The sequence below is a fragment of the Terrapene carolina genome, unplaced genomic scaffold, assembly GCF_002925995.2.
Source record: "Terrapene carolina triunguis isolate 2854851 unplaced genomic scaffold, T_m_triunguis-2.0 Scaffold58, whole genome shotgun sequence".
NCBI classification, from domain to species: Eukaryota; Metazoa; Chordata; order Testudines; family Emydidae; genus Terrapene; species Terrapene triunguis.
In genome coordinates, this window is record NW_020664409.1 from 87,274,367 (window position 1) to 87,294,290 (window position 19,924).

The 19,924-nt window shown below is 40.7% G+C and overlaps 1 protein-coding gene across 1 annotated transcript in view; it reads right to left on the bottom strand.

Annotated features, from left to right (window-relative positions):
- The window catches only part of CSMD3 (CUB and Sushi multiple domains 3), a 1,099,171-nt gene that overhangs the window by 952,050 nt on the left and 127,197 nt on the right, over positions 1-19,924 (bottom strand). The gene's annotated exons all lie outside the window — the stretch shown is intronic.

Genomic DNA, 19,924 nt, shown 5'->3' on the forward strand with positions numbered 1-19,924 from the left:
CAATTCATTGCCAATGAGTTTGTGGTTGTCTTTATTTGGAGCACATCAGTAAAGCCTGTGTTTGAAAAGACATCTTCATGGCTGGATAGTAGTCAAACCACTTTTCATAGTTGCACTGGATAAATCAGTGTTATGAGCCACTGCCATATAAATCTGGTTCACATTAGCATAATAATGAAACCTAATATAACAGCATGCTGATCGATAACCTAAGATGATTTTAAATAACAAGTTGGTATCCAATAACAACACTCATAGAAACACCAGATTTAATTTCTGTAGACCACCATCAAGGAAACCTTAGTCACAGTATGATTAAGTCACTTTACTGCACTACCAGAGATGGAAGAAAACTCTTAAATCTGTTCAGTAAAACTGAATGATCAACTGTATCAAAGGTAACAGCAAAGATCAATATATCCAAAGCTGAAAGGATATCAGAGTTTGCTGTGATAAGAGACTAATTTAGACGCAAATATATATAGGGATCTCAGTTATGGTGCCTACAGAAACTGGTTTAGAATTTTTTATGCAGTAAAAAGGTACAGTCAAGTGCTTTTTTTGCACTTGTGATGCTAGCACTTTTGAAAACCTTTGACAAAAATAAGAATGTCTAAATTACAGATAGGGAATAGTAAATGATATGAATGGAAGATTTTGAGAGTGCAACTAAATTAAGATGGACTGATAGGAGCAGTTTAAAGTAAAACAATTAGACTAAGAGATATTTAACATATTGGAATAAAAGATGAAGGAGATACATTAGATTCCTTTGGAGAGAGACACAGCATGAGGTCAGGTAGAATAAGAGAGCAAGAACAGTTTGATCATTAGAAGTAATGATGTGAAAAGGAGAAAGAAGTAGACAAATTTAGGGCAATATTTAAGAGGGAAGACTGGACAAATCAATAGATTGGAAGTCTAAACACAAATTTCTCTGAATCTAATCATTGTTTTTTTCATGATCATATAGATGCAATATATAATATAGTGTAAAGAGAATGGTCACTTTCTTGAAATATTTCTATCATAATATGTAATAAAAATATTTTTTTTCAAATTCATTAGAAAACATTCATTAGTATTTGTACATCATGACATATTCCTCTTTAGAACCATGTTCTGTTTTTGTGTGTGTGGTTTGTTAGGGGTTTTTTTTTTTTTTTGTCACTTGAGGACAATTCCAATTTCACTTTAAAACATATTATCACTTCTTATAAATATTTGAATTCCATGCTTAACATAAAAATAATGATTAGGAAATTGTGGATTATTAAAGCAATGAATCAGTCTCACATGATCTGATAAACCATTCAAGTTTTACCCAAGTACATGTTTTACAATGTCATCAGAACTAGGCAAGGAATACCTTAGTAACTGATAAACGTATACCTATGAAAGACAATTCCCTTGGTTACTATACCATCTGGATTCTTTTGGGTTATATTTATGGAGCCAGGTTTTCAAGAAAACACAGAACCTAATAGCTCCTATTTAAGCACCTAAATGGAAGTTGTGCACTTTTTAAAACCCAGCTCATGCTGTGTAAAGGGTTAATTTTTCAAAAGGCTCAGTTTTGGCCTCACTCTGTTCCCACTGAAGACAATGAGAATTTTACTTAGAAAGAAAGAAAGGTCAGTGAGCAGCACCTTGAAAATACCACCCCTAAACATAAAGGGTGCTATTCCTTCATACGACAATTTTACATCCAGTGTATTTGAATTAATTTAATTAATAAATCCATCCTTGGATCTCCTATTTGATTTGAAATAGGGAACTGGGTGTGATAGAAAGATGATTATGTGTCATAAAGATGTGAGGGTTTAATTGAGACTATGCACTCTTTGGAGTAGGGTCTGCATCCTCCTCTGTGCTTGGGTAAACATTTAGCTCTTTTTGGGTGCTGCCAAAATCTGAACAACAACAATGCAATATCCAGAGCAGCCTTTTATCAGCAATATGGAAAACATTTATCAGAACTGTACTGGAATACCACATGTGCAATGTGTTTGTTATGTGTTTTATTTAAAGGAGAAACCATGGTCTCATTGTTAAAGCATATAATTGGGAGTCAGGAATCATAGGTCTTATTCCTAGCTCTCACTCTTCTAGTTTGAAGTTACCTTTTCTCTGGCTCTCTGTTACCCCATCCGAAAATGGAGATAATATGACCTAGCTGCTTTGCTGGGTTGTGGAAAGCACTTTGAAATCCCTGGATACAAGGCACTATATAAGTGCAAAGTATTTATTTGTATGTAATGTTCAAGCACATATTGAATAATATATATATATATATATATATATATGTATTTCTTACATTATAATCCACTAGAAATTTGTAATCCATGTCACCCTAATTTCTATCCATAATCTTACATGGAATATATTTTACGTGTAAAGTGCATGCTGTGTGTGTCAGCTACAAACTGTAGAGAAGAATAACCTGTCCTTAAACTTGATTTCCCTATATGTGTGACATCCATTGATCTGGAAGCTACTTATTTTATTGTAAAATCTCTAAGAAAACCAGCTGTTTCTAAGATCTGCAGTGCCACTGAATTGAGATTTATAAAGCTGCATTTTATAGATAAATACATTTTAGATGAAACCATTCAAAACAGAAAATGAAGCAAAACAGCCCCGTGAAGGGGGAAGATACTACAAAGCCTGAGAACCTATGGGAAAGCTACAAATATTACCCTCTCTGACACACTTATTCACAGCATACCCATGAATAAGCAGCAGACACAAGCAGAGGGGAGAGTAAAAATAGCAATGTTAGGTTTCAGAACTCAGCCACCACACGTCTACAGTGAAAAGCTCCATTTGCTAAAGAGGATACATATGCTTCACAAGGTTTTGTGAATAGTGAGGCCCATGTTAAAATCCTGCTACTGTCTTGTTTTGTGCCCAAGAGTTTTCTCTAACTGTATAGAACAGGTGTGATTACAGGTGTAAAGGGAGGACTAAATCAAACGCAATAATATCTGGTTCCCCAATACCTGCCACAACCCTCTAGAAATGGTGAATAGTGTCTACTTAGCATTGCAGCTGCCTCCTCATGAGATATTTCACCAGCCGAAAACATCTGAATAAAATGTATAATATTTTGTGCAGAAGGCATGAATCCTGGAATATATGTAAAGCCAAAATTTTGAATTGAAAAGCATGACTGTTTTAGAAACCATCCAGTGTGCACATACGTTTGCAAATGTAACTCCAACTTGTGCATGTGCGTTAAGTGATTCATACACACAGTTTTTAAGTTGTGTGCCTGATAGTTCCTGTTTGTTTCAGAGCTAAGAGGCTCAGATGTTTGTAAGTTTGGCATCAAAATATTTATAATGGGAAATTTTAGTGATATATCAGCCTTTTGAAGGCCCTTCATAACTAATGGGGTACTATTTTCACTTAAAAATAGAAATTCTGGGAATTATTTTAACAGGCTGATTAAGTGAAATTATTCATATGTTCCATTCTATTCAGTATGGAAGTTTCTCACTCTGTTGTTACCCCTTTTGCTTTTATATAAATTGTGTGACATTCATAACCTATGAACATTAGATATGTCTCCAGTCTTTCCCTGTTCCTCACTAGTTATCCTCTAGATAAAGTTGTTTCACATGCTGGTGTAGGCATCAGTTCTGAACTATATGGACATATATGGACACTGTAGAACTACAGAAACTCTGCTTGAGCCTTAAGCAGAATTACTTAAACAGAGTTCCATTCAGTTTCCTTTGGGTAGGTCTTTCCAGATAGGACCTCAAACAGCTGTAAGTAATAACAACCAGATTAGAATTCCTTTTAGTTTAATCATTCTGTAACCTAAAGATACCATAAAAGAAATTCCATAATTAGGTAAATTGAAAATGTCATAACAAAACACACAGTGAAATTAATTGTGGAAAGTATTTTCCCTCCAAAATGAGTTTCTTTGTTTCACATCCTATACAAGACAGAGATTGGGAATGAACATTGTCAGCATTTTGCCAGGTACAAAGGAACAGACTAAACTACCTTCTCTTCATCATCTACAGGGGTATGTCTTCTATGTGTATTCTATATAGTGCTGTATTAATCTTTGATTAATAATCTTTGATTAAATAATTCTATTTGAGCCTGTTATTTTACAATCTTGAATTGTTATTAAATTCAAAGACTCAACAAAGTGGTGACCCTGATTGAATTGTCAATAACGGTACCATTTTGATCCAGATTACCTGGGATAGCTACCTACGTTTTCAGGTCGAGGATAGGAATAGTAAACAGAACTTTTACTTTTCTGTTATAAAACCTGAATGAATAGTTCACTCCTGCACTTGGCAGTAAAGAAGTGTTAAAAAGTAGCACATTATCCTAAAATCATAACTGAACTCTGTGTTACAGGATTTAAATTTAACACCTTGTCATCTGTTTTTTCATCTAAAAACCACTGTAACTGTAAGAAAATCATGTCTGCATGTGTGTATGTGTGTGTATATGTGTTAAGGCTGATTTCACAGTTATTAGCTGTTACATTTATTTTGTTTTTTCATTAATGAGACTAACATCCTTTTTTATATATGGTTAACATTTAAAATAACTAAAAAGTAGCAATTTTGTAATATCCACATTCAGCTCTGTCCTCTGTGTTACATGCTCACTTCACAGTAACTGAACTGTCTTTGTGTGAGAGCAAGAGACACTGTGCTTCTTCTAATCTAACTCCACATGGGTCTGTAATGCCCTCACAGAATTTCTCTCTTTCTATCACTCTCACAACTTTGTATCCTCCAATGAATCTCCCTTGGCTGATGCCTCTGTCCTTTCTTACAGTGCTCTCTTTCCTCCACTCTTCCCTTTTTTCTCAAGGTTAAAAGCCATAGTGAAACGGTTCTGTTTCACTTTCAAAATTCTGCATCAAATTAAAGTGCTTAAGGGAGCAAGAATTGGACTTTTTCAAACAAAGTCATGAGCACCCTGATTCCTCCAGTTAATACTGCAGATTCTCCATCTGTGTCAGCAGTCAGAGAGTGGCTAACTTGCAACACTACAGAAGCAGAATACAATTTTACCAGAAGCAATTAAACATGTACAGGGGAAAAAATAATTTCCCCAGGATTCACCCATAATACCTTATGAATCAAAATTGGCTTTAGCAACGGAAACCTGTTTGCTCATGTCCAAAGGCAATAAGGTACCATTTGGGTAGTACCTGAATAAATTTGGAAGAATCTAATATATTCAGCCCGTGATTTACCTTCAGGAGGACATCAGGGAACAGACAAAACAATTGAGAGATTAAAATCACTTGGCTGGTGGCTACAAATGAAAAAGGATGTATGAGAATACTGTGACAATTGCTTAATCTGTGCACAAAATAATACAACAAGTAATAAAAACAGGGTTTTCCTTAGAGCAGAGAGAAATTCAACACCATGGTCTAATTTAGAGATTGATTTTGGGGGACTTTTACCCAATACTAAAAAAGGAACAAATACCTGTTGATGGTGGTAGAAACATTCTCAAAATGGACTGAAGCTTTCCCAATGTGAACCAACATGGCTTTAGCCACAGCACACAGGAGATATTCTCCTGATGCAGTTTACCAGCAAAAGTGAAATGTCAGGAACTCACTTCACAGAAATTCTCCTGCAAAACTGGTTTGTTGGCATTAGGAATAAAACAAAAGTTACACATCTCTCATCACCTGCAATCCTCAGATGACAAGTATGAATGCCAGAGCAATTAAATTGATGTTAAGAAAATTTATCTCTGTGAATTGAAGAGATTGGAATACACTTCTACCCCGATATAATGCTGTCCTCGGGAGCCAAAAAATCTTACCGCATTATAGGTGAAACCGCATTATATTGAACTTGCTTTGATCCGCCGGAGTGCGCAGCCCTGCCCCCCAGGAGCGCTGCTTTACCGCGTTATATCCAAATTTGTGTTATATCGGGTCGCGTTATATCGGGGTAGAGGTGTACCTACATTTCATTAGTCCTAATGGCAATCAGAACCACTCCAACTAGTGCAACAAATCACACTCCATCTGAAGTAATGACAGGGAAAGAAATGAGATTGCCAGGACATTTGCTGTGGGAAAACAAGTCATGCGCATATTGAAGGATTAAAATTGATTTTTTATGCAAAATCTGCAAACACACCTTTACCAAGTACACGTGTATGTAGTTAATGAATTGGGAAAGTCAAAACAAAAGGCAAAAATTTATTTTGACAAGTGAATAAGAGAAAAATGATTAGAAATAAGGAAATAAGGTCTTGCTATTGTGACATGCTCTTCCTAAACATCATCTGTGTTATAAGGGGCTTGGCCCCTACTACAATGTAGATAAATTAGTTAATCTGCGTATGCAATTTGTGTTATTGGAAATAAGAAAAATGTGATAAAATCTATCAACCTAATCAGTTTAATTTTTGTAATCCCTTCCCTCTACAAAAGCTGACATCGCTGAAGATACCATGTGGTTGATCCTGACCCTGGGGAGTTGCTTGGGGCTAGCAGTGAATGCAAAAGTACAACTCCTCCTCTCCTGAGACAGTGTGGTGTAGTCTGGATCATGGATCAAAGCAGTGGCATAGCTAAAACAGAAAAATTGGGAGGGCCCAGCTTTTAGGTGGGTGGGCAATGACAGGGGGCTCGCCTCCCCCCACTGAGACAGATAAGGGTTTTGTGAGGCCCTGGCTGGGCCAGACAACTGGGGGTCCCTCCCCACCTGTTCTGCAGCCCCCCTCCTGCCGGGTAAATGGGGTCGAGGGCACGGGGGTATAAACCGTCTCCCTCCCCAGTACTCCTACCAGGGAGTGGGGTTAGGGAACAGGGGCTTACCCCACTTACCCCACCCGGCACTCTTCCCGCGCCCCGACCTACTTCTCCACAGGAGCGCCAGACGGGTGGGCGGAGCAGATCGGGGTGGCCCCATTGGCCCAGGCCCAGTGGCTAATCTGCTCCTGGCCCAGACCTGCCCCCATGAGGCACACCCCTATCTGAGACGGGAGACCAGGGCATCAACATATGGGAACAGCAGGAGGGGGACACAGCTGGACACTAAGCCTGGGTCGGGAGTCCCAGCCAGTGGATTGGGGGGCTCCAGGCCTGGATGCTAAGTGGCTCAGGCCCACCCGTGGCTATGCCCCTGGATCAAAGTATCATTACTGGGGATGAACATGTACATAATGCCTCATTGTTAACTAAAGGCCTCAGACCTACAGATGTAGAATGGTATTATTTAACTGTAACAATCAATGTAGAAATGAACCAATCAATTATCACAGCATGGTCAGCGCATGGAGTGGATACCCTGATATTGGAGGAGCCACCAACTACTATACTGCCCACATTTGCTACAATGCCAGCAAAAGCTACGACCATCTCCATGCCTTTAAGGTGCCCTGATGTAAAATCTGGTCCACCAGTGTTTTAACTGCTACCATGATACCTGGGGCTTTGCTTAACAACATACAATCTATGCATATACCTGTTGTGTTAAATTTCTCTCATTGGAATATGACTGAAATGGTACCATGTGCAAAAAATAATGTTTCAGTATTGTATCTTACTATGTTAATCGATGAAATAGCTATATATCAAAACAAGGCCAACCCCATAGTTGAACTCACAATCTGGTAGTTTTGAATGAGACATCTTCAAGGTTTAGATGGCCTTGTTTGTTCGTTCAGTTCAGACATGTCAATATGGAATAGAGCAGACTTATATATATATATATATATATATATGTTATTTTGAACACCAGGAAAAGGAAGCATTGTTACAGTCTGTAGTAGAAGAAATTGATGGTTTGACTAATGAAGAAAAATTTACAATTCTGAACTTTCATGACATTGCTCATTTGTTCAAACAAACAGAAAAAAAATGATGAATTAATTGAAATTAATAAGGAAGCAAAGGAACAACATGTGGGTAAGGTAATTATTTGTACTGCCTATGGAAATTACATGCTAAACACAGCAAGGGATGTTGAAAATGAAAAGGCACAGGAACTTAAAAGTTTTGGCTAAATGTTATAGCCCCCATTTATAAAGGAAACGTGTGTAAATTTATAATGTGTAAAAAGATGTATGCAAATTCTCTTTAGTACTATTTGAAATTTGGGATTGGTGATAACACATCCTAATCAAGGCACATGATGTTTTTTAAAAAAGTCTTGTTTAATAACAGTCTCTGTACATCTAATTTATGGTGTCTTTACCAATTTTAGACCCAAAGATGGCTATTTTTAATAAATCAGCAACTTCCCTTTGAGTAGCTTACCTAAAAGAAGGAATCTAGAAGGAGTGCATGGATCTAATGCAGCTATTAGTATTTCACCCAACACTACAAACATGAAGGGGGCCACATACAGTGTTACTCTGTCAAAGGGTATCAATATGTGTGCAAGTGTCATGTTTTGATGTTGCAATGCCTGACTGTGGCCATGCAGACCTCATACTGAACGAGACAGATGAGCTAGCCGCTGTCATCTCATGTCCTGTGAAACTCACCAAGTGGTGACTTCTAACAGTGAACATGGATGAACTATAACATAAATGGACAGTGTTGTGTAGTAACCAATCATCAAATTTTTTGTATGGAGTCCTTAAAGGTGTAACGTCACTCTTCCAAATATTTTGTTTTGTTCCTCATACATGTAGTTTAATTAGCCAAACTGTAATTATGCTTATACTACTTTTCTAAACTGAAACTCTTACCCAAAGCAAATGTCTGTATCAAAGAGACATTGCAAATTATACACCAGTATTTAATGTATGTATTAAAATTATTATTAAAAAAAACATGCTGTTCAAATGAGCAATAACATGCATACAGCAGGACAGAGCTGGTACAAGATAGAGATTTTAATTTGCTAAATTTCTAATACATGGAAGATACCTTTTAAAATATTATTTTGCCGTAGTTAGTCAACAATAGCAACAAGGGTGTACCTATTAGTAAATATTAACCTTTTTAGTCCTCTTTTTCTTGTACATTCAATTTATTTGCATATTAATGAGAAAGTGGAATTAAAGAGAGGTCAATTAATTTGCCCAAGGTTATAGAGGGGAAAAAAACAGTTGAAGAGAATGGAATTAAGTCATGACTCAGAGTCCTGTGCGCCTTAACCACAAAACCGCACTCTTGCATAATTACCTACACTGCTCAATCAGGCCCTGAAGGCTTACAATTCTTAAAGTGAGGTTGGCAGCCTTACATTAGAGTCAGTGATGAATCATTCGATGCCAGCACCTGGCAACTCAGAAAACAATAAAGAATCTGTCTTTGACGAGGAACCATCTCTTACCATAAAAGCTGCTCTTCAAAGCAGTAGAAATAAAATTAGGAGTTCCTTGTAAACATGAATATATTTAATTTAAATTCATTACTGACAATGTACTGAATATAAATAAGAAGTGTTACTTTATTGGAAGAAGTAGTGATTTCAGAACAATACATTATACAAATTTGGAGGGCTTGAGGTAATGCATAAGAGTCACCTTAGAGTCATAAGCAAGCCATCACGTTCACTGTTAAAATAATTAGAGAAAAATATATTCTTATTGAATCTGAGATTCATGCACTACATGTTATTTCACTCACTTCAGTGCAATCACATTTGAAAATGTATCTGCATTTATGAGAGGGTTTTTTGGCTTTAAAGGGAAATGCCATTGAAATTCTCATAGCTTGTATAAAAACAAAGTAATCACCTTTATCATGCTGGATCTCAGACATTCTGAGACACAGAGAGAAAGAGAGAGACTACCTATGGCTGCTCAGGAAACTTGCTAACCCAGTTATCACCTCTGTAGGAGAGAAGGTAAAATTATTAATAATGACTACACTATAAATAATAAAGAGGGCACTATGATAAAAGTCAGCATTTGCCTACAGTTAATACTGGCATAAAGTAGGGAAATAGCTACCCTCCTTTATATTCTACCATGTGGTAGCTGTGAAAAAAAAAATTGTGTTTTAATGACTCCCACTCTGTTATAAGCAATAATCACAATAGATAGAAAGCCTTGGGCAAAGACAAGGACTATAGTTAGTAAAGAACAGCAGGTGAAAGTGAGGTCAGAAATGAGTTCAGAAGAACTCTGGCAGTGGTGGGGACTGGAGAAATGGGCACATATCAGACCTGAACACTTAAAGAGGATCCAGGAGAGAGGTCAGGTTAGGATAGTAGTGGACTCCAAATTCAAGCTGCAAAGGGGTTACTTGCTGTCTGAGGGAAACCTGGGTTGGGGAGGAAAGGCAGCTCTGGAATGTATGAAATGTTTCTCAGGATTGTGTTGGAGATGCCAAAGGGAGGAGTGTGAAGAAAGTGCCTCAAGATGTCTGCTCCCTGGATGTAGCACTGAGTCCTCCAGAATCATAGAAAAATTGGAGCTTTCAATTAAAATAACTAATATTTCATAGATGTGGATTTCAATTATAGTCACCTACATCTACCTATCCAACCTTCATTATAAAAAACACCAGAGATTTCCATTTGCACAATAGTGGGCGGCTCTGAGGATCATGGTCCTACAGATGGTGATAATTCTGGAAGACTTGAACAGCGATTTTTTTCCTCTTGCACTGTATAGGAACATACCAATTTTCACATTGGATCGGAGGTATTGCTCTGCTCATTGTGTGTCTAGCACCTCCCTCTTAACCACCAGGTCATGAGCCTGACTCAAGGTTCCGTTCTCCCTCTGCTCCTTTATGAAGATTGTCTTTCTAGTTAGATTGTCAGACTCCTGTACGGGAGATGATATGGCTTCGTTGTTAGGTGGCCCTTCTGAAGGAGCTTCGCTTTGTCCAGATCCTTCTCCCACCCCCACCAGCGCTCAGCTTGTCACCTACACCTGCCAGTGTCACAGGTTTTGAGATCTTGTTTAAATCCTCTCAGTACCTCAGAGAAATACCCCCAATCATGACCCAAGATAATGGGGTAGGCTGGTGTCGAGGCCAGCCCCACTTCGAAGAACTTTATATTTTCCCCTAAAGTCAACTGCATGAGTGCACTGGGATTTGGTTTAATGTCTCTATGGGTACACTGTAAAAAGAGTCTTCAGAGCACCTCAGAGTTTGGGACCAAGTCATCCCGGACCAGGATCTGCCCACAATCAGAATCCATCAGACCTGTCACCTCTGACCATTTATCTGAACAGGGACCGTTACGTTAGTCAGGGTCTGCTTACAGACATGGCTCTCTGCTGACCACACCTGCCCATAACCACGCTCCATACAGGGGCACTTGTGATACCAAAGAGCCAGGCACCCACATGAAAAGCAAGCCCCCACTGCTGGTCATGTGGCCGCTGGCCCTGGGCCTAATGTCCAGGATAGCCCTTTCCTATGTGGTTAGTTAATCTGCTCCCACCCCAAAATTTCCAGTGGAGGAGTCTGTGGGAGTTCTAGGGGCCTTTCTCCAGGCTGAGATCGGAACTGCTGGTGTCTCCCAAGAGGTCCAGTCCATGTCAAGCAGCCTGCTGGGCACTTTAGAGCCTGGTACTTCTGAGATCACATTGTCTGATTGCCAATTCCCCTGGTTGGATTCTGCCTTGAGTAGAGGGGGGCCCTTGGCTTCATGCAGTTGCTTCTGTGATGTGCCCAGAGCTGTTTCCACACTAAATAAATTTTTCAGCAGACAGCATCGGCTAGGGATTCTGGGTGGTATTTGAGCACTTAGTCCCTATACCCAGCTACAAGTATGTGGGTGAACTGCTTGACAACAATGAGTTTCATCTCCTCAACTCTAGTTTGTGTTTCTGTCTTTAATCACCTCCACCATAGGTCTAATTTTGGGGCTACCATATGGGGCTGGGGGTATTTCTCCCCATGGAACCTCTGACAGAAGGTCTCCTTCATGATGTCAAGGTAGTCAAGTATGGCTGTTTTCACCTGCACATAATCTTGAGCCAACACTGCATCTATCCCCTGATATGCGGCCTCTGATGGTCCCATCCAATAAGGTGCCACTGGGCTGCAGTCACCACTCTGCCAAATGTTACCAGGGTCATCCTCAGGGCCCATCTCTGTAAGTTTCACTGGCACAGGCAGGGCCACTGAGCCCAGGCCTGAAGCCCCTGGAGGGGAAACCCCAGGGAGACCCTTAGGTTGCATCAGGGCTCCTAGCTGTCGGACCAGCCTTTGCTGCTGTCCTACTGTTGTTTCCCTAAGTCCCAGACCAGCTGTAGCTGGTGGACGGCAATTCACTGCAGGAGTTGTTGCTGCTGCTGCCACTGGGCTGCCCATTGCTGCTGATGATTCTCAGTTATCCATTTGAGAAGATGCTCTAGCTCCATGTTATCCACCTTACCAACCCAAGCCTTTAGTGCTAGGGTACTTGACCATCGGGGTCAGTCAGTCCTCCACCTCTCCAGAGGTAGAAAGGATGCCCTCATCCTCCATCAGTTGTGAAGGGGTCAACTCATCTCTGGTGCCGCCTCACGGCTGGGTGTAACATGGCAGCTCTCTCTCTGCTGGGGCCTGGGGCCGGTGGCTGCTCTGCCTCTGTGGTGGCATGCCTCTTCCTGCAACTTAGCCCTCTGGCCAGGTCATTTTAAATCTTTCCCCTTCTGGAGTAGTCCATAAACAAAAAGCAAGGGGAATTAACACAAACAAACAGAGTTAATAAGAGAGAGGGGGGAATGACTCCCTCTCAGAGTATATCAGGATCTGACAACCCTCCCTTCCCACAGGGAAGAGTCTTCAGGCAGTTGTTGTCTGAGAAGCTCCTAACTTCATTCATCCCTTTCCTCAGGAGCTGAGGTTGAAGCTCTTCTCTGGTTTGCCCACATGTGAGCTGTTCTGCTCCCCTTTTAAGCACCACCTCCAACCTGTGCATGCCTTCCAGCTGTGGCAGGGCACAGCTGGCTGAGCCCAGAGCAGTTCCTTAACCCCTTCTTGTCCAGTATGGGGTTTGTATACCCCATTGCACCATACAAATATCTAATCCAAGCTCTTGGCCTCTGTGGTATAGTGGGAGAATGAGATCAACATACTAATTGTGCATTGTCTGAGAAAGTATTTCCTTTTAACAGTTTAATTTGCCATCTTTCAATTTCATAGTCATCCCAGAAGTCAGTTTCACACCAAAATACACCCAAGACTATAACTCATTTGTTGCATGCTGTTGTTCTTTGGGCTTTATGTATATGGTCATAGTCATAAGCACATTCATGCAGAAATTACACTGAAGCAGTAAACAGTCTCCAAAATGCAAAAGTGAGCTGTCTATATAAATGGATTGTTTGCTTAAAAACTAATATTTCTTGGATAATGTTAATACCTTTTTTAAAATGCTGGTTTGCCATGGTTTTCTGTTACTTTTATTTCAGTTTCAATTGTTTTTGTTTCTTTTATCCCACTGCTCATATCCCACCGCCAACTTCCAACTTTCCCATGGGGTGCTCAACCCCAGGCCCTGCCCCCACTCCACCCCTTCTCCTAAGCCCTCACCCCCACCCTGCCTCTTCCCACCCCAGCCCTACCTCTTCCCGCCCAGTTCCACCCCCCTCCCCTGAGCGCGCCCAGTCCCTGGTGCTTCCCCTCCCTCCCAGGACTCCTGCACACCGCGGAACAGCTGATCATGGTGGGCAGGAGGGGAACGAGTTGATCCGCGGGACCGCCGACAGGTGGGAGGCGCTGAGGGTGGGGTGAATTTGGCTGCAGATGGGTGCTAAGCACCTGCTAATATTTTTCCTTGGGTGCTCCACCCTGGAGCTTTGCTTTGTGTTTACTGCTGCATGACTTTCTTCTTGTTCAGACTATTTGCTGCATTCACTCTCTCTATATAAATATATATATAATTTACATCATGTTCTATTTGTATTTTGTTCTCAGTTTATGTTCCCTTGTTCTTTTGTTTGTATTCATTCTGTTCTTTATAACTTTGTCTCATTTTCCATCTTGTTTGCTTGCTTGTTTTAAATTGCCATTTTTCTCTTTGTGTTGGTCTTTGATCTTTATTTTCCATTTTTTTTAATCTCTTCACTGATCTATGACTGGTGCTTTGTGCTTCTTTACTTGCTGTATTTTTGTGAGGGACTGTGTCAGACTGTTTTGTTCTTGGGTCTCTGAATCCCCACAGGTTATTCCTTCCTTTCTTCATGCTTTCCTTCCAAATAGTGGACAAAACTAGAGCATTGTATGAATCAGTTCAAAGGAAAAAAATCAATGACTCAATGCTCAGCAGTTCAAAGGTGCTTCCAAAGTGCCGAGGCCCTAATTTACTCCTAATCAACTCACACTGTTTCTGCTCTGCTTGCCAACTTAGACAGAGGAGCAGTGAAGAGAGAGAGAGAGGAAAAAAACACCTGTATCTTCTCCATAATATATATGTTTTTGAGAGAACCCCAAGAGCTATAGTATCCTCTGATGATAATGGAAACTTTCCAAGATTCAGTAAGATCCATCACCTCTATGTTGACAACTACTGGTCTACATCAAGCTCCAAAAGAAGCTACAATAAGTTTCCATTATCCAAACAGGAGAGTGCGGAAGGGAACTTTTGTAATTTGTCAGAGCTGCTCAGTAACCAAGTCGTAAATGATTGCAGGTGCTCCTTTTAATATCTTCTTAGGGTTCTGCTATCCTTCTGGGAAGGCAAATGAAAATAATTATGGGGACTTTGTTGATGGTGGATTTAATCTACCAACAGCCCTATAATAACTTGCCAGATTTTTTCTGCATTTCACTCTGGGGAATTAAAATCTTCAATATTAATATCATCAGACCTGCCTCCCTTCCCCCTCACCCCTTTTCCCACACGCACACACAAGTTATCAATCCCAGGTCCCTTGCCCAGCCAATCCCAGTCTCCCCCAGCTCCTCATCTGATGTCAGTCTCCCCCCATCCCTAGTGACTCTCAGTCCCTCCATGGCTTCCAGTCCCAGTACAGTCTTCTTACCCAGCAATTCCCAGTCTTCCTCCCTCTTACCAGCTTTTCAGTTCTAGTTTCCTTTCTTTTCTCCCCCTGGGACAAGGAGCCTAAATCTGCTCCCTCACCTCACCCCAGCTTCAACTTTTGTCTCCTCCGCATTCAAATTAGACACTTTCCTCCTCCATACTGCCTGGGCATCAGTGGACTGGGCGGGGATGGGGGTCATTGAGAGGACAGTAGAGTCTCCCTGCTCTCATTGCCAGTTGCCAGACCTGGCCCTGGCCCAGAGCTGTAACTGCCCCAAGCTGAAGCATGCTCAGTGCAGATGGCCTCTTTGAGGAGTTTAGCTGCTAAAATTAAGAATTCTGTACTGAGCAAGTACCAACTGATTTTTCATAGGCGTATAACTTGGCCGAATTTGGATTTATTTCCCCAGGGATGACAAAAAAAAAACCATTCTTAACACAAATGCCACTTGCCTGCCAAATTTCAAGTCCCTGCTTCAAAGAATTGGGTGCAGGAGCTTTTCAAAGCAAGAGTCACCAGAAGTTGTTAAAATGGGGAAAATAATACATTTTACTTTGCCCTTGCTTTTGAAAATGACTGAATTATTTTGGTCAAATTTTTATTCCCTCCAAAAGTTCAGTATGAGGGAGATATCCAGCATGGACAATTTCAGATCAAATGGTTAAAATCTGGCAAAGTTATAAGCAACTGAATAAAGAGCCTTATACACTTCTACCCCAATATAACACGACCCGATATAACACGAATTCGGATATAACGCGGTAAAGTAGTGATCGGGGGGGAGGGGCGGAGCTGCACACTCCGGCGGATCAAAGCTAGTTCGATATAACGCGGTTTCATCTATAACGCGGTAAGATTTTTTGGCTCCTGAGGACAGTGTTATATCAAGGTAGAGGTGTAATGGGAAGTGCTGGGCAACCTTAATATTGGGTGCTGCTTCCAACCCCTGCCTATAATTAAAGAAGATCATTTGCAAAATGCCATATTCAAACCTTATATAAAGTTTTCTTCTTTGGAGTCACTGATTTCACAGTCTTTAAATATACTGTAATGCTGAAACCTCACTGAAGGTGGTGGGTGTAGTAACTGCCCTTTATTTAGGATAAATGCAAAAAAAGCTCCTTTATGCAAAAACAATAGGAGCCACCATCCAAAACACAGGCCACATGCAAGGCTGGAGTAGATGAGCCAGGCAGTCTGAACGGTTTTCCTCTGGGTCTGAATGCAAATGCATGGGGTGGAAATTGTTGGATGGAACTGTGTGTGCGAGAGAAGCTTTGGAGTTGATTGCTGTCTGGAAAGAGGCTTGGGACTGTTAGCAAAGGAATGGCCTCCTGTTTTGATTTCTACTATATTCAAGGAAACAATCCTTTATATACATTCTTGGTAAATAAAGAGGATTGTATCAGAGAAATATCTGACACTGTCATCACGTCTCCACCTAAGGGAAACAACTCGCAAAAACCTGGATTTTGGCTAACTGCTCAGATCAAAAAGGAGAAACAATACTTTCATTCTGCAACTGTGGTCCTTAATAGAGGACTCAAAAATATACTATCTTGAGAGATATTAAATGAATTTTATTCACTTCACAGCCTTAAACTGTTCATGTACATTGAATATGTACTCAGGCAATTTTCTCTCTCTACAGTTTGACATAAAAATAGTCAAACATATTGGAGACCATACAATAAAAAACAATAGAATGCGACATCTTCCATACTTTCCTACTGTTATTACTCAACATATATACGGATCCAAGCCAGTTAATGCCAGATAATGATGTGAAAACAATTGCTTAGGTGTGCTAATAACTGCAAATTTTGAACAAGCCTAGGACTGGAAAAGAAGCATAAAATACAAAGCTGGATAAGGTTTGGGATTCTGGAATGTTGGTTCACAAGTGGTGACATTCCCCCACAGCCCATATGAACAAAGTCTGGGGACAAAAAGAAGTTATTTTAGGACAAGGATTGCAGCCCCAAAAATATATAGATTAAAGATAGAAGAATGATTTGGCTCTCATGGCTTGTCTACATGGGGAAGTTTTGCCAGTTATATGCATCCAGTATCCACAATCTTTTAATGTTTTCTTCTACTTCTTCCCATAATAACCAGCACTCACCTTTGTGCCTCTCCTCTCCCTGCTCCTTTATCAGTCCTTGTGGTACTAAATTAGACTTTAAGCTTCTAAGGGTAGACACCTGCTTTTTTCTTCTGTAAAGCACGATGCTCATTTATGGCACTGTAGAAATTACTAATAAGTAATCATTAAGGTCTCAAATAAGACAGAGACCTTATTAACTCTATTCTTCATATGAGCAAACCTACACCTTCTTCAGACAATGCACCTGATTTCCTCAACCTCAAGGAGAGCCTCAAAACTGGACTGGAGCTAAATATCTATATTGTCTGCAAGCAGTGATACAACATGAAATATAAAAGCAGCTGTGGGAATACAAACAGAGGCCAAACAGTCAATCATGCATGATGCACCATCCAGTCCCCAACTGGATATTACTCGAGTGACAGAGAGCATTCATCCTCACAAAAATTTGAGATGGAGAATTTGTTCTGACCTAATTTTCTTTTTGTGATGGTATTGCATTTTCTTTGTGAAGGACGTGTGTTATTACAATAATTATAATGAATAAAATCAGTATTTACAGAGGCAGGGCCCTACCAAATTCACGGTAATTTTTGGTCAATTTCACGGTCACAGGATTTTTAAAATAAAACATTTCACAGTTTCAGATACTTAAATCTGAAATTTCATGGTGTTATAACCAGGGAAATCCCAACCAAAAGGAGGCTATGGGGGTGTCACAAGGCTACTGTAGGGTGGTTGAGGTATTGACACCCTTACTTCTGCGCTGCTGCTGGCAGCTGAGCAGCCTTCAGAGCTGGGCGCCCACACCCTTCTCCCCAGCCAGTCCAAGGCCCCTTTAACCCAGAATGCCAGGGCGCTGGGCCTGGAGCTGGGGTGGGGCAGGGCTGGGGGTGCCCTAGCTAAGGGCTTCTACCATACACCAGGCTACAGCTGCTGGTCTTTGCAAGGCTATGGAGGGATGGGACTTCCTCTTCCCCTGCAGGGGCCACTCCTGGGGGCAGGTCAGACACTCCTTCAGGAACCTCTCCTGACTGCTCTGAAGGCAGCACCACTGCCAGCAGCAGTGCAGAAATAAGGGTGGCGTGGTATGGTATTGCCACTTTTATTTCTGTACTGCTGCTGGCTGCAGCAATGCCTTCAGAGCTGGGTGGCCAGCCAGTGTCCACCACTCTCCAGCCGCCGAGCTCTGATGGCAGCGTAGAAGTAAATGTGGCAATGAACCCCCCCTACAATAGCCTTGTAACAGCCCCCATGGCCCTTTTTTTTGGATTGGGACCCCCAGTTTGAGAAACGCTGAAAGGTATAGGGTAAAAGTACACAAAAGACCAGATTTCATGGGGGGAGACCAGATTTCAGAGTCCGTGACATGTTTTACGTGGCCATGAATTTGACAGCACAAGATATCTAGAGGTCCAAGTCAGTGCAAAGATAGAAGCATAGGACTGGAAGGGACTTTGAGAGATCATCCAGTCCAGTCCTCTTCACTCATGGCAGGACTAGGTATTATCTAAACCATCCCTGACAGGTGTATGTTTAACCTGCTCTTAAAAATCTCCAATGATGGAGATTCTACAACCTCCCTAGGCAATTTATTCCAGTGCTTAACCACCCTGACAGTTAGGAAGTTTTTTCTAATATCCAACCTAAGCCTCCCTTGCTGCAATTTAAGCCCATTGCTTCTTGTCCTATCCTCAGAGGTTAAGAAGAACAATTCTTTTCCTTCCTCCTTGTAACAACCCTTTTTGTATTTGAAAGCTGTTATCATGTCCCCTCTCAGTCTTCTCTTTTCCAGAATAAACAAACACAATTTTTATAATCTTGCTTCAGAGGTCATGTTTTCTAGACCTTTAATCAGTTTTTTTGCTCTTCTCTGGACTTTCTCCAGTTTGTCCACATCCTTCCTGAAATGTGGCATCCAGAACTGGACACAATATTCTAGTTGAGGCCTAATCAGCGTGAAGTAGAGTGGAAGAATTACTTCTCATGGCTTGCTTACAACACTCCTGCTAATACATCCCAGAAGGATGTTCGCTTTTTTTGCAACAGCATTACACTGTTAACTCATATTTAGCTTGTGGTCTACTAGGACCCCCAGATCCCTTTCTGCAGTACTCCTTCCTAGGCAGTCATTTCCTATTTTGTATGTGTGCAACTGATTGTTCCTTCCTAAGTGGAGTATTTTGCATTTGTCCTTATTGAATTTCATCCTATTTACTTCAGACCATTTCTTCAGTTTGTCCAGATCATTTTGAATTTTAATCCTATCCTCCAAAGCATTTGCAACCCCTCCCAGCTTGGTATCATCCACAAACTTTATAAGTGTACTCTCTGTGCCATTATCTAAATCATTGATGAAGATATTGAACAGAACCGGACCCAGAACTGATCCCTGCAGGACCACACTTGTTATTCCCTTCCAGCATGACTGTTAACCACTGATAACTGCTCTCTGGGAATGGTTTTCCAACCAGCTTTGCACCCACCTTACTTACCTTTGCTCCATCTAGATTGCATTTCCCTAGTTTGTTTATGAGACCGTCACGCGAGACAGTATCAAAAGCTTAACTAAAGTCAAGATTTACCACATCTACTGCTCCCCCCATCCAGAAGGCTTGTTACCCTATCATAGAAAGCTATCAGGTTGGTTTGACATTATTTGTTTTTGACAAATCTATGCTGACTGTTACTTATCACCTTATTATCATCTAGATTGTACAAATCGATTGCTTAATTATTTGCTCTATTATCTTTCCGAGTACAGAAGTTAAGCAGAAGTTATGTGTGAAAGTAAGGTAAAAAGGGGTTTGCTCTTAATGAGAATGCACATGAACTCCTGCAGCAAGGTAAAATATTGCAATAGAATACTTTTTTAAAAAAAGTCATGCATCTCTCTGAAACTCTTCCCCT